General features: G+C 37.6%; 1 protein-coding gene across 1 annotated transcript in view; it reads left to right on the top strand.

Moving 5' to 3' along the window:
• Positions 1-14,231, top strand: part of POU6F2 (POU class 6 homeobox 2) — a 318,450-nt gene that overhangs the window by 60,903 nt on the left and 243,316 nt on the right. The window lies entirely within an intron of this gene.

Below are 14,231 nucleotides of genomic sequence, written 5' to 3'. Positions count from 1 at the left end.
GACTAAAATTCAGAAGGCTATTAGTTGTCTAGAGTAGTATAAATATCTTCAGCTGTGTTTCTGTATTTTATTTGCTCAAATGTTTAGGGTGGATCTATTAAATATAGCAAGGCATATACAAAACAAAAAATGGACTTTTAATTTGAAGGTAGTAAAATGTCTGTTTGGTTGGTTTTAGATCAGGCAAATCGTGTAATAAAAGGCAGGATATTTTTTTGAGCCATTGTCATTTGGATGCTCTGCAGTGATAGTGAAATATACACAGACACTTTCATTAGAGTTGCCGTGTGGGATATAGAAATGATGTGCAACAATATCTTGTCTCCTTCTGAACTTCAAATATAATTTATGTCCCTAAAAGCACTAATGAAAAAGCTACAAATTAATATATTGTGCTGTTTCTATTGGTGAGTGTAAGATGTTTGCTAGCCTGATTCTTATACTGCTAAAAACATGTTCCCAAGTAAACAAAAGTAGGTGAAATAGTTCAATTGCCTCAGTATGAACTTATGTACCATTTATCGAGGTTCTGTTACAATTATGACGGATGCTACAGATCTTTTAGCAGCAGCCCTTGTCAGTTAATTTTAGTAACTTTGGGAACATAAAGGATAATGGGGCTATTTTGATACATTTGAGGATCAAACTGAGCAAATTTAAAATAAAGATGATTAGCCTTTATGTCATGGATGCATCCCTTAAGATAGATTTGCAGTAAACATTTAAAATAATTACGTGTAGTTTTGTTTAAAGCTTTGATACATAAATATGGAGCATTATTCTATAGCTGTTTCTCTTTGTTTAATGTTATGAATAGGATGTTAGGAATGCATACTTTAGGCCTTTCTTTGCAGTCTCTGAAATTAAATTATTTGTGGACTTATTGACATGTGATGGCATAGAGATTGACAGTTTTCTCCTCCAGCTTTCTTTCATGTGATCAGATATAATAATTTTATTTTTACAATATAACATTTAATACGTGCTGTGTGAAAATTTGCCCCAAATCTGTTAAGCAGGAGAGGGAGGAGCATTTTAGAAAGTCATGGGGAGGAGACAGGTCCATAGAGAACAAAGTTTTTCTACACTGCTGCTTTCATGGGTTTTGAAAAATTTGTGAAAATCATGTGCTGATTTAGTTGGAATGAATGACCAGCATTTGAGTGTCTTGTTGATGTTAGCAATATTTCACGAGTCTTATTTTCATATAGATGAACAGAGTTGAATGATTAGATGTGAAGAGCTTTCTTCTTTCTCACCAGACACATTCTGCTTAGCTTCTTTTGATGGATGGGTTTATTTCTGCAAGGACCTGCATTGCTCACCTGTACCTTTTCCTAAAATCCACCTCCTTTTTCTCAAACTTCCTTGTTTTGGTATTTCACTGCATACCATAGAAACAGTGGGTATTTATTTTTTGTTTTGGTAGCAGATAGCACAATTAATTATAAAAATGGCACCTCTTCAACAACAGTCCCTGCTGCAGGTGAGGAAAGGGCAGGAGTACAATTAATTATACTTATTTTTGACTTAGGAAGTTATGCAGTAAACTTTTGTTTCTTTTATGAGTGCTTTGCTATCAGTGACAAAGCAGGTGAATGCTGCAGCTCCTTGGGACTCAGAAATAGCAGCACGAGCTGGGATAAGTTTCTGATGATCTGAAATAGCTCCCACCTAAAACTGGTGCACAGGTGTCTGGGAAGATGCACTTTGTCACTGCAGTGCAGTTGTTACCTGTGAGTGATGACAGGAGCAGCTGTGATTAAGAGGGGTTGTGCTTGCTTGTTGTTTGCTTGCTTTCTCTTGATGGTGGTGGTGGTGGTTGGGGTTGGTTGGTTGGTTTGTTTGGTTGGTTGGTTTTTTTCTTGAAAGAAGAGGATGTCCTGTAGTCTGGGGGTTTGCATCTGTAATCCTCCACTTGTGCATTTATATCAGTGGACTTTTGGAATCTGCATACCTGTGTGCAAAAGACTTTTGATACTGGAATCATGTGAAAAATAAGGGAGTAAAAAACATGATGAAGAATACTTTCTGAAGTGCAACATGTTGGTAAAGGACTCTATCCTGAAACACATTAGCTCAGAAGTACAGTTTTGAAGTGTGGAGTTAGCACAGCTACAGTGCTTCAGTTACTGCTCAGCAAAACTGGGATTTCTATATGAGGTGAAGTTGCTTTGCAAGAGATCTTGTGGTGTATTGTTTACTCTTTAAAATATTTGTGAAACAGTATCTCCTATTTTAAGCATATGTTGCAGTTAAGAAACAGAGAAACTGAGTCTGGCTGTTGACATTCCTGGCGGTGTCATTTTCAGATCAACTTGTCTTGCTCTGCAATATGCTTCAAAATAGTAAACCAGGCCAAATACCACAGCTCTTACTAGAGAAAGCTTTTGTTAATGCTAAGTAGTAGCTTCTCTTGAATAAACACATTGGGATTTGATCCTAAGTTAATGAATCCTAGTTGCCATTTTATACGATATCTTTAAACAAGTTTAGAATGAGTTATGAAGTATTGGTCTGAAAAATCTTAGTAAGAAAAAAAACCCCTTTATGTTTAGCTGTGTAATATTATAACTGTTGAGATTCAAAAGTTGGTATAGACACTAGGTATATGTTGTTCACAAAATTCTCTGTACAGGAAAAATCCCAGGAAAGAAGTGGCTAGTCCAAGCACCAAAAGCCCCTGTGGACTGAGGCTGGCTTTTCTGGAGTTAGATCCAGTCCTTAATTCATCCTTAATTGAAGGTAATTTGTGACATAATTAGATGATGGTGAAAAGAAAGCCGGGAATGCAGTTGCATGTTAAGGTAGTTTTACTGTATTATAAGAAGTTGCTCTTTGAGATCGAGCTTGTAGTTCTATGCATCAAACTTATTGAAATAAATAAAGCTGTAAGTATATAGTGAGTGCAAGACCAAGCCTATAATTGTGGAGCACAAGTGTTTCCTATTTAATAATTGCAGGACAGCAAAAAATTGACTGCTAACCTTTTTTTTTTTTTTTTTTTTTCTGGCAAGGTTTTGTTCCAGTGAAACAAAATCTTACGTTTCCTGTGCTGGATCCAAAGACTGTGGTTTCATTTAGTTCACTACCAGTTTTTTGCTTTTTTCATAATGCTGTTTATGCTTGAAATACAGAGCGGGGATATGCAAGTTAAATGAATCTGTACACATTTCCATAAACAAGGGTTTATTTTCAAACCCCTGCATTGGCATTGGGATTTTGTTTTCCTTTCCCATATTGTTACCCATGTTTCAGAACTGAATGCATCTTTCTATATAAGTGTATAGGTATAATGCTATAGTGGAACAGAATAGAAGTTGTTTCTAGCTGATTGTGTTTTGCTAGTAGATCCCTTGTATTGCTCTTTAAGGAAACATACATTATCTTTTTTTTTTTTTTTTTTAAATCGGAGTTGCCTTGATTAGAATTTATGGCACTGGAGTAATTTCAGTTACAAAGGATAAAGGACTAAATTGTCTTTTACCTCTTGAGACAGTGGTCTCTGCAGGTCAGAGCAGAGGTCATTGCCAGGTTGCTGTGACGAAGCTCACATTATCGTCATTAACAGCATATCTAGCCTGTGGGGGGAAAAAAGGCCTTCAGACTAAAACCTTTCCTTACATCAGTGTATTTAAGGATGATTCTCAGTGTTTTGGTTATATCCTCAAATTTTGAAGGCCTATAAGATCTCTGCCCGTCAGGAACACTTTGGTAAGGTTTGGTAATTTCAGTGAAAGAAAGCGATGTGTGTTTGTCCCTCTTGCTGCATTTTAAAGCTCTAGTGAATGTTTCTGTTCTGATAGGGAAGTTCATGGCGCAAATGGTCTCAATATTAAAAACAGAGCCTTCTTTTTAGATGCAGCAAACATTTGAAATATGTTTAATCTGCAAATAACGATTCCTGTCTCTTCATATAATTTTACTTAGTAATTTCTACATTGTGGATGCTTTGTTCTGACACACTATCGGTTATCCATGCCATCCATAAGGGCCATAGGACCGATCCTGCTAGTGCTTGAATGTGTGATACTTTTATTAAAGCAAGTAATCTGTGGATTTGAAGCACTATTTCATTACAAAGACTGTGTCAATGAGGAACGTTAATGGGTGGCATGTTTACAGTACCAGGTCATTATAGAGGCTTGTAAATCCATTTTCTAAAATGTAGTGGTGTCTTGCTCAATTCATGAATAAGTTTTCAAAGAAGCCGAAGATCTAGCTATGTGATTGACTGTTATTTCTGAAGGATATATTCGACATGAGCATTTCAAAAGAGGTGTTTGCAAACAGTTAGGGACTTGAATAACTACTCTGAATAATGTTATTGTCCGATTCCTTGGCGGAGTTCTTACCGAAGTTAGTGGGGGATGCACTTGTGAATGGGGAGTAAACACCCATTAAAGCCTAAAAAGATGTTACGACTATTTAAACACAAAGCACGATGCAATGGTAAGATAGAAAATTCATCCTTAGCTCAGGGTTCCTGCTGTGCCTAGGTCTTTCAGGTAATTCAGGCAGTGGTGGTACTGATGCTAGCATGCATATTCCAACTCTGAGGAGACTGGAGTCTTACTCCTTTAACCTTCGATGAAAGCAATATTGGGCTGATGAAGAGCAAATATTGCAGCCCCACTTATAAATTCCCTTGCTTGTATGGAAATAAATCAGTCTCTTATTGCTGTGCCTGAATTGTGACAAGGACAGCCTATTTAAAAAAAGCAAACAAACAACAAAAGCTATTTTGAGTATTGAGAAAGTTAATTGTGGGTTTTTTTAAAGACAATTCTGTTTGTTCTCATGAATTTCTAACTACTTCTGTGCTAAATTTTTTTGACCTAAGCGTATGTTATGTGTTTCTTAAATGAGGCTTGCAGTCTGATTTTCTGTATTTATATACAGAATAACTAACATTAGAGAGGGAAGGAAAAAAAAAGTGAAATCCTAGTATGTAATTGGTACGACTGAATGACAAATAGTTTATTTTTAATTAGTTAATCCTTCTTCTCCCTGTCTTTGAAGTTATAAAAATAACAACAAACAAACTTGTTTAAAAGCAACATAAATGGCTGGATGTTTCAAAGGGGACTTGCTGGCTACTAGACAGTAAACAGGTAATTTGTGAAAGAACTGTTACTTTCTTTGATTGAGATCCTTGCCAGTTTGTGTTTTGAGATTAATAATAGATCAGACACTTGCACATTAAAAAGGAAGCAAACGTAGAAAAGAGAAGGAAGGAGAAATGGATGTTTCTATTGGACTTCACATGATTAAGCAAGTTCTCCATGGAAATGTGCGGGTGAGGCAAACGGAGGTGAAGTTAGATTTGCCCAAATGTGCACATGGCACCACTTAACACCTCTCTTGATTTCCTTATGCTAAATAAAGAGATAGCAAGTGCTTATACCAAGCTGGCACCCTGTCAGGGGGCAATCTGTATAAAGTTTCCTGCTGTCAGGTTAATAAATTTTTTAAAAATATCCAAAGGCAGAGGTAGCTGTAGGAAGCTCATAGTAACAGTTGCCATTCTCCTGTGGATCATTTTTCTCTTTAATATCCTATGTAGCACTTGGTTTTCCTTGTTGTGTTGTCTTCCTAGGTTTTGTTCTTTCTGACATTTGTGGGTTCTTCTTTTTTCCTTGCTAAGCTGTTTCTTCTGTTGCATCCATCATCTGTCGTCCCTTTTTTTGGGGAGAGATGGTCAGAGGATGGGAAGATCAGCTTTATGGCTTTTTATACTTTGATTTAATTGTGTATTCAGTATATTAATGTTTCTTCCATTAATGGTTTATTTTCTGACTTTTTATGTGACTACCGCTAGTACTACCATTAGTACTACCAAAATAACATTTTTTTGCTAGTTACAAAATCATTTCTGATGAGCTCAGTGGTAGAAGTTACATTAAAATGACAAAAAATGAGAAAATTAATGCTGAACCAGGAGCAAAAGCAGGATAAAATTAAATGTGTCATAATTTGTGCGTTTCAACAGGAATATTATTTTGTCATGGAAATGGTTTGATATTTGTTAGTGTAAAGTCTCATATTTATCTTTTTCCACCGTATAAAAATCAAAATCAATATCGGTATGAAACAAAGGAAGATTTGTATTGTGACATGTCCTGCTTTATGTTGTGATACTGCTTTGATGCTCTCGGAGGCAGGACTAAGCCCTTTTACTTTGAAAGCAGAGGTCATCCCGTCTGGTTAAATAAAACCTGCTGTTTTCAGAGAGACTGAAATTGGGTTCGTTCTCTAGATATTCCAGGGATATCTACATCTACCAAATCGATGCACAACCCACGCCCCTGCCACTCTAAAATGTGTTTGTTTAACACTAAACTACTGCTTGTCTATTCCTAAAAGTAGTTTGGGTTTCTGTTTTTGTTTTAGAATATACAAGAAGAGTTGTTGAGAGAGTGGGAGGTTTGTTTTTCTTATCAGATGTCCTTTCTTTTCGGAAAGGTAAACCATAATTTTAATTCCTGAACAGTTTGAAGTTGTCTTGAGGAAAACGTTACATTTCAGAAAACTGAGCAATCATGCTACTTGAAAGTGATTACAAAAGTTAAATATATATATTTTTTATATATATAAAAAAATTATTAGCCAGTGTGACTGGAATACAATGTAAATTATTTTAATGCAATTAAAAAAAAAAAAATCAGAGTCCTAAAACAATTCCATGTTACTCTGAAGATTCGAATGTTACATAAATAAGAGATAAAGGTTTTCTTATATTAAGAACAGTATTCACTACAGCAATTTATCATTAGATTACTTCTTTGAAAACTAGCATGGAGTTTATAGATGTGCATTAATACTAGCTTTTAAAAACATCTTTGTGCTTTTCAGTTCAGATGGTAGTTGCATGGTTTGATGACCATTAGAGATTCTATTAAGTCATTTTCATTTTCTAGTTCATTCTATCCAACATAGTCCTGCTTTTTAAAATCTTGTTTTTAAGTTGTTGAATAAAGAATTATTAGCAGTCAGTTGCCTTCCAGCAGAAGATAAAGGTAGTCCTCTCCCAGACCACACTGGATGCACAGCCTAGCCTGTTATTCTCACCACAAATGCCAAGGCTTGTAAAGTAGAGGGTCAGTAAAAACAACAGTGCCACTTCTCCTTTCTGCCCCTCTCCTTCCTTACAGCCAGGTTTGGAGCCGTTCCCCTCTCTTCTTCTGCTTGTTGGTGTGTGCACACAGCTGGAAGCGTATACGGCTGTGCACGGACAGTTGTTGCTCAGGTCTACTTGAGTGCATTTTGCTTCCGTGCTGTCGAGGTCTGCTTTACGTTTCTGTGATTTGTTTGAAACTTAGTGTTTGGGGGGGTTTGTTCCTTGAAGAGGATGATCTAAAACCTGTGTTTAATCAAGAAGCCAGAATTGCTTTTCAGTAAATATACCTTAAGGCATACTTTAATATATTGTACTATTAAGTATGTGTAATTATTTCTTGAGATAGCGCAGTATTAACTGGAAAGAAAGAAAGATCGTTTGAATTCAGTCTAATCTCTTGAGCAAATACAATATGGGGCAGTTTTTGTATTTTCTTTTGCATACAATTAGGAATTATTCACATCGTGTAGAGATGTCATGTTTGCTCAGTATTTGAATAAACATGAGGCCAGATTCTGACAGGTCTCAGGTGACCGTCCATCACATACGCAGGAAGACCATAGATTTCAACAGGGTATTCGTCCTGTCAATACTTGCATACCAGTCTGTGGCCTCCACCTCTCTAACGTGGTCACTGTTCTACAGCTTCCCATGTTCTGGAGCTAAAATCCGCCAAGCAAACATGCTGACAGGAAGGAGCAACCACTCTGTAATTATGCTGCCTTCATATTTAACAAAAGATGAATAATTGAACCAGTCCCAGGGTTACTGTGGTTTTCTGTTATGCCGAGCAGGTATGCGTGTGTATTGCAAAGGCTCTGCAACTCCACCTCTGCTGTTTTGCTGTGGGGAAACAGGCAGTAGCTGTGGCAGGAACGGCATCTGACCTGCTGCAGGGCAGAGACCATGTGTCCGTGTTGGAACCTATGTAAAGCTTCCATAAAGGTGGAGAAGTTTTTAGGGGATGTTTATGGGACACATAGAGTGAATTATCATAATTAGGCATTCAAAAATAATTAAGGACCATAAATGGTAGTTACTGCTGAAACAAAAACATGACGAGAAAAATCAGCAGTGATTAAGATGGGAGGGGGAAATTGGGCAGGTATATATGAACTCAAAGGTGATTGTAAATGTACAGGCTTGATACTTCTCCTCCTTTCTTATGCTTCCTTGCCTGAAATCATAAATATTTGGGACTGCAAGTCACAAATCTCTCTGAAGGAAAAATGAAATTTACAACTGGAAGAAAGCAGAAAATGAAGATATTTTTTAAATATTTTTTTCTACGAATTGAATCTACTTTACTCTCATAAGCAAAGTAAATTTAATTATAATATCCAGCAAGAAAAGCATCTGCATAAGTCATTTGAGTTGTTGTGTTTTTTTTCCCTGGTATGAAGAGTGTGAAGGAAACTCTTGTGTGGCTCTGTTGCTGGGATTTGATGCACTGCTTTCAGAGCCTCCTTATTTTAACTGCATGGATACAGCACAGTGAACCTTCTCATAACAGTTGCTGACAAAAAAAAAAATATCTTTCAATCAGCTGGTCCTGCTCACTCTCCCCCAGCCCCCACATCTCTTTGCTTTTATGAGGCAATGAATAAAAGAGGGACCAGATGATGCAAAGGTTTACTCAGATGAGATGTCCTAGTCAATGAGCAACTTTGGATTTGCGGGACTCCGGCTTGTGACCCTGGACCTCAAAGGGATTGAGTTTGGGGGCTGAGCCTTTCTCACATCGCTGTTATCTCATTTACGTAAAATGATGGCTGGTGTATTTTGAATAGCACTTTACATATTTCAAGCTTGCATGTGGTGGCAGACCCCTGTCTGGTGTAAAGGCTGGTGTGCTTTTGGTGTGTTACAACACACAGTGCATCCTCCTAGCAGCGGCAGTGAGGCTGTCTGGGGTTGTACTGGAAGGGAGATGGAGGGAGGGTTTTGTTTTATACTCTGTCGGAAAACTCAGGAGCAAAACATTCATGCTTATCAGAAGGAGCAGAATCAGGCCTTTTCTTGCAATGATTTTTTAAAAAATTAAATTTTTAGGCTCTCGTCAGGTTTTTGGTTATTTATTTTTAATAACCCATTCTTCTGATTTTGTATTTTCTTTTCTGTGGGTTCATATAACTGTTGTATTTCAAACCAGGTTAAAACATTTTTTTTTTTTAAAAAAAAAAAGGGTTCCCTAAAAGACAGCTTACTGCTAACTGGTTTATTTTGTTTATATCTGATATTTCTTATGGTATTCAGATGGTTGTAATAGACTAGCACAAGAGCTGCATGTCTTGTCATCTGTACTGTATCAATACGTTTTTATAATGATACAATAACCTGAACCCTGTAACAGTTTATGATCCATTTGAGAATTCTTATGGATTCTCAGAGTGACGGAGGCCTGAAAAAAGAACTTGACTGCTTTCGCAAAACTGGTGCTGTGACAGGAAAAACTAGTGCGCCTGTGATTTAGTTGCTAAGGAATCATATTGATCTGATTCGTCATTAAACTTTTAAGTTTGGAAAAAAAAGAAAAAAAAAAAGTCGAGCTGGTTGAAGGTGGAAAAAACCAGTGATGTGATTGTGAGGGTCTGCAATACAGGTAAACTGTTCCATACCACTACTGATATTGATTCTTTATGATTAATAAATATGATTTTATGCATTACCCATGTACTGTATCTATAATAGTGCTTTTTTTTAGAGCAGAAGAAAATTGCTTCTTGCTCTTTATTTTTCATTGACTATTTTTAGTCAATGATAAATAAAGAACTTTAACAGCAGTCTGAATACAGGAAAGACAGGACTTTAGAACAGAAACGTAGCAGTAATGAATAACCACACAGTGAACTACACACACACAGCCGTCTTAACATTTGTAATGGTGCTAATTTCCTACTGCTTTTTAAAATATGCTTCCACATGAGCTCTCAAAAACCATAAAAGCTTGGCATGTAAAGTAAATTGTTTGTCACTTGCTGACGACCTGCCATATTTATTGTCAGGAGAAATGGACATTAGTTGGAAAAGCAGTTGTTAAAGGCCAAACAATTTTTAAAGATGGCAAAGATGTGCAAGGGCTTTCCTTTTTCTAACAATGAGCCACCCCTTCAGACATCAAAAGACAAGATAATAAGACACTTCAAGCACAATTCAAGATTATATTCAACATCTAAAGGCTCATCTCTTGTCAGTTTGCATTTACTCTCCCAGGGATGTGGTGCTTCTATCATCATTCTGTCAAGAGGAGTCTGGCAGAAGCGATGAGGGCCCCTCATTTCACACACTTAGTGTTTTTTATCAAATAGCCCACGCTCATTCTGATTCAGCCAAAATGGAGGGATAATTTGAAGAAGGTCACGCACAAGTACAAAAATCTTGTGCTGATTTGTGTGATTAGAAGGCATTAAAATTGCACGTTTATGTTAGTTCTGAGATGTTTTGTCAGTTTATTTAGTAATACACTGTTGAAGCATTAAAAATGTTTTTTAAAGAAAAAAGGAAGTTTGCATAAAACAACACACACTCTATTATTTAGTAAATATTTTGAACAGTGAGCTATTCTAAATGGTATTGTTTTAATATAACCTTAAGACGCATTCACTTCCCCTTTCCCCTTTGAGAGTGGGATGTTCAAGAGCTCTAGGGGTGAAATCTTGGCCCACTTGGACTCGTTAGGATTTCACTCACTGATGATATCATCCTTGGAAGTTTTGTTTGGGTAAGGATTTAGGAGGCTGAATTCAGCATAATATCAATATAAAGGGAATAATTTTAACAGCTTGTGTAGGCGTATGTAAGTACAGACTAAAATAGTACAGCACCAGTAGGGTTACCTGGAGGTGATATTTAAATTATATCACATGAGATCTTTCATTTGGCACATGGGTGTTTTGCACCCTATTTGTACCCCGTTCAATTTTGTGTGGGCAGCTGTTGTGAACCATGTTCTTCTGGAAACCAGAGTTGTGATAATGTGTGCTCCCTGTGGACATACTTCCAGTCTCTTCCTTCCCCTTTTCATTCTGCAAACATGTAATACGGCATTATATGTGCTATTCGTGATTGATAACTTTTTCAGTGAATTGAGGGGCGGTTGTTCTGTGTTTTGGAGACTCATAAAGGAAGGAAGAGGACATGTCCACAGAAGCAGTTTTTTTGGTTGTTGTTTTCATAGGGCTTAGGTTAATGATCAAAGTACTAATTACTAGATATAGCATTTGAAAAGCAATTTTATGAATCCTGGCAAAATAACTTGGTGTGATAGTGTTCTCAAGGAAACCATAACAACACTTGTAGAGCAGTGGTCACCAAACTTTTTTTATTGTAAACCCCTATCAGTAACAAGCTTTTGAGCATGCACCCCCAATATATGCATATTTATTTATAAATTATATATAAGTACTACTGTAGTAATACGTACATCATAAAGTATACACAAAAATAGATATTAAAAAAAGGATGAGATAAAGATTAAATAAACACAATTTAAAAAAAATCTTTAAATTTTATTGGGGTACAGAAAAAATTCTTCCTGCACCCCAATGGATTGTCTTGCACACGCCTTGGGGTATGCACTCCCCACGTTGGAGAACACTGCTGTAGAGGACCAAGAACTGAAATGAAAATAAGTAAACTGCTTGTCTCTCTAGGCGTGCTGTGCTCAAAATCCTCACTGAAATGGGTGGGCCAAAAGCTGTATTTATATTCCTATCTGCTGTCTTACTGAATTCAATGAGGGTCCCCCAAAGATGAGTGAGGGCAGAATTTAGCTCTTTGCAATTTCAACTGCCTAAGGAAAGTGGAGTCCTGAGAAGGATATTGAATCTGTTTAAAATGTGTAGTCACTTTGCTTGTACAGGCTCCTAACTTTTCAGGAAGGAAAATAAGATTGGTGCTTTAGCAAGCTTTTTTTGGCATCTCTATTGGATGTCATGAATGAAACTTTTCTGAGGATTTCTTTTGTGGTACGTATTATTTTCATGTCATCTGGATCTTGCCACCTCTTGTCTTGGCATTACACAGCTCCTTTTGCTACCGAGGGATATGAGGAGCTGACAGGGAGAGGCACAGAAAGGTGGGGTGGAGTAAAACTGTTTTCCTCATTTCTGACTTCCTTGATTTAAGCAACAAAAATAAAAAGACTGGATTGTGCTATCAGTATATCTTGTGCCTGAAACATAGGGGGCCAGGCGTCTTCATCTCCCATTGAAACCAATCGGATGTGAGGCTGTTTAACCCCTCTTAAAAAGGAGCCACTGCTGAGGGACTCAGCTGGAGCTGTTCTGAATTTTGAATCAGGAATTTATCAGCTCTGATAGGAAGAAACTGAGAAGGAACGTGCATTTGGCCTCATGGACAAAAACCTCTGCTCTGTGGCTTGCCTTTGCACAACACTGAAGAAAAGGTAACCTGCAATCATGGTGCGTTCCAAGGGTTTTCACTGGACATGAAACCGCAAGGGAACTGGGAAGCTGTGAACAAATTGTCAAAAAGACAGATGGAATCGCTGACTGACCTACTGGTAAGATACACTAACAACTTCCACCTCAGTGGTATGGTATTTATGCTGTAGTGCAGAGTGACTTCTCAAAGGAATTTGCTCTTCTACACATGTAAATGCCTTTGTGTATATAATATATCAATGTAGTGTGCAGTATTTCTAGGGAACGTATGAGGAGAAGTGAGTGTGCATTTAAACAGCTGCAGATGTTTGAACTGCCAGATTGTTATGTCCAGAATAAACAGCATTTTTTTGCTCTCACTGAAAAGGCTTTCCTGCTTTATTCATAAGGCCTATCTATATTCAGAAATTTGGATCCTTTCTGCTGAATTATTCTGGAGGAGAACTTATGGCTGTTTCCACATCAGCGTGATTCTCTGTGCATCCACTTCTGCTCTGCTCCGCACTGTCCACTGGAAAACCAGCATGCTCTGAGGCTGAGTGGGGAGACAGGGGAGAGGCTGAGTGGGGAGCATCCTTTGCAGGATGCTCATTGTCAAACATTAAGGAGTGGCAAAGATTGAAGGGCAAATAAGACCAAAAGGCAGCATGAAGAGTGACTGCAAAGTTACAGGATCCTCAGTATAAATTCAGCTATGCTTGAATCTGTCCTACTTGCTTGTATATCTTCCTCACTCAGTCCCTTCCTTGGTGCTTTAGGAGGCTTCTTCCCTTGTGCCTGGGGATGTTGTCCTGGCAGCCCTCTTCTCAAGCATGAATGTGCAGAAAACAAACACTAGTAACAAGTACTGTTAAAGGTCTGTAAGTTGTTTTGCATCTGCTCTCAGACTCCAAACTGTCAGAGTTCTAGGGATACATGCAGGGAAGCTAATGCAGATGCTTAATGCCAACAAACAAACCAAGCTAATGCAGATGCTCAATGCCAACAACCAATGTCCCCACACTGAGCAACAACTCTCTGTTTAAAAAGTATTTAAACTGTAGCTATTGTGCAGTCCATTGGAAGCATTCACAGTAGGATCCAGGAAATGAAAATGAATTCCAATAAATTAAGATAGAGGAGCCACTATGTTTAAGGCATTATGGATGTGTTTTATCTTTCTACCTATCCTCCTACACGTAACAGGGATAGGTGGTAGCTTTTGCTAAAGTAATTATATTGATTTGCTCTGTGCTGCGCACCCAGCTGCTTTCTGAACCACTGAGCTGTTCTGGCCAGAATTACCTGGTGCTTTAGAGAGAGCATCATGTGATAGACAGAAAGTTCACATGTGAAGTTGTGAGGAGGAGGACTGCAGTTGGTGTGCATGAGTATAGTGTTTCTAAAGCATAAATATTAAAAACTAAGCAGTTTTGTTAATTTAAAAATCAACCTGAAAAAGCTGGAGTGGCAAATTTGACATTAGTGGTGCATTTTCAATGTACCCGAAGGCATCTTTCCCCCAAAGCCTGCACTAATATGCAAAGAGGCTGGGAGGAGCATGCACTTATGTAAAGTAAGTGCCTATTTAAGCTCTTGCGCAATGACACTTTGAATAATTCTGTATGCTTCTGGGTTAGTGTTTACATGAGTTGACTGTGCATTGTTTTCATGGGTAAGTGGAAGTGAATAAGCATGCATAAAAGTGTTTCTGAAGATACAATTCA

Source organism: Ciconia boyciana, chromosome 2, assembly GCF_034638445.1.
Source record: "Ciconia boyciana chromosome 2, ASM3463844v1, whole genome shotgun sequence".
In the NCBI taxonomy this organism is placed as follows: Eukaryota; Metazoa; Chordata; class Aves; order Ciconiiformes; family Ciconiidae; genus Ciconia; species Ciconia boyciana.
The sequence above is the reverse complement of the archived record's forward strand: the minus strand, read 5'-3'. Positions and strand labels throughout refer to the sequence as shown.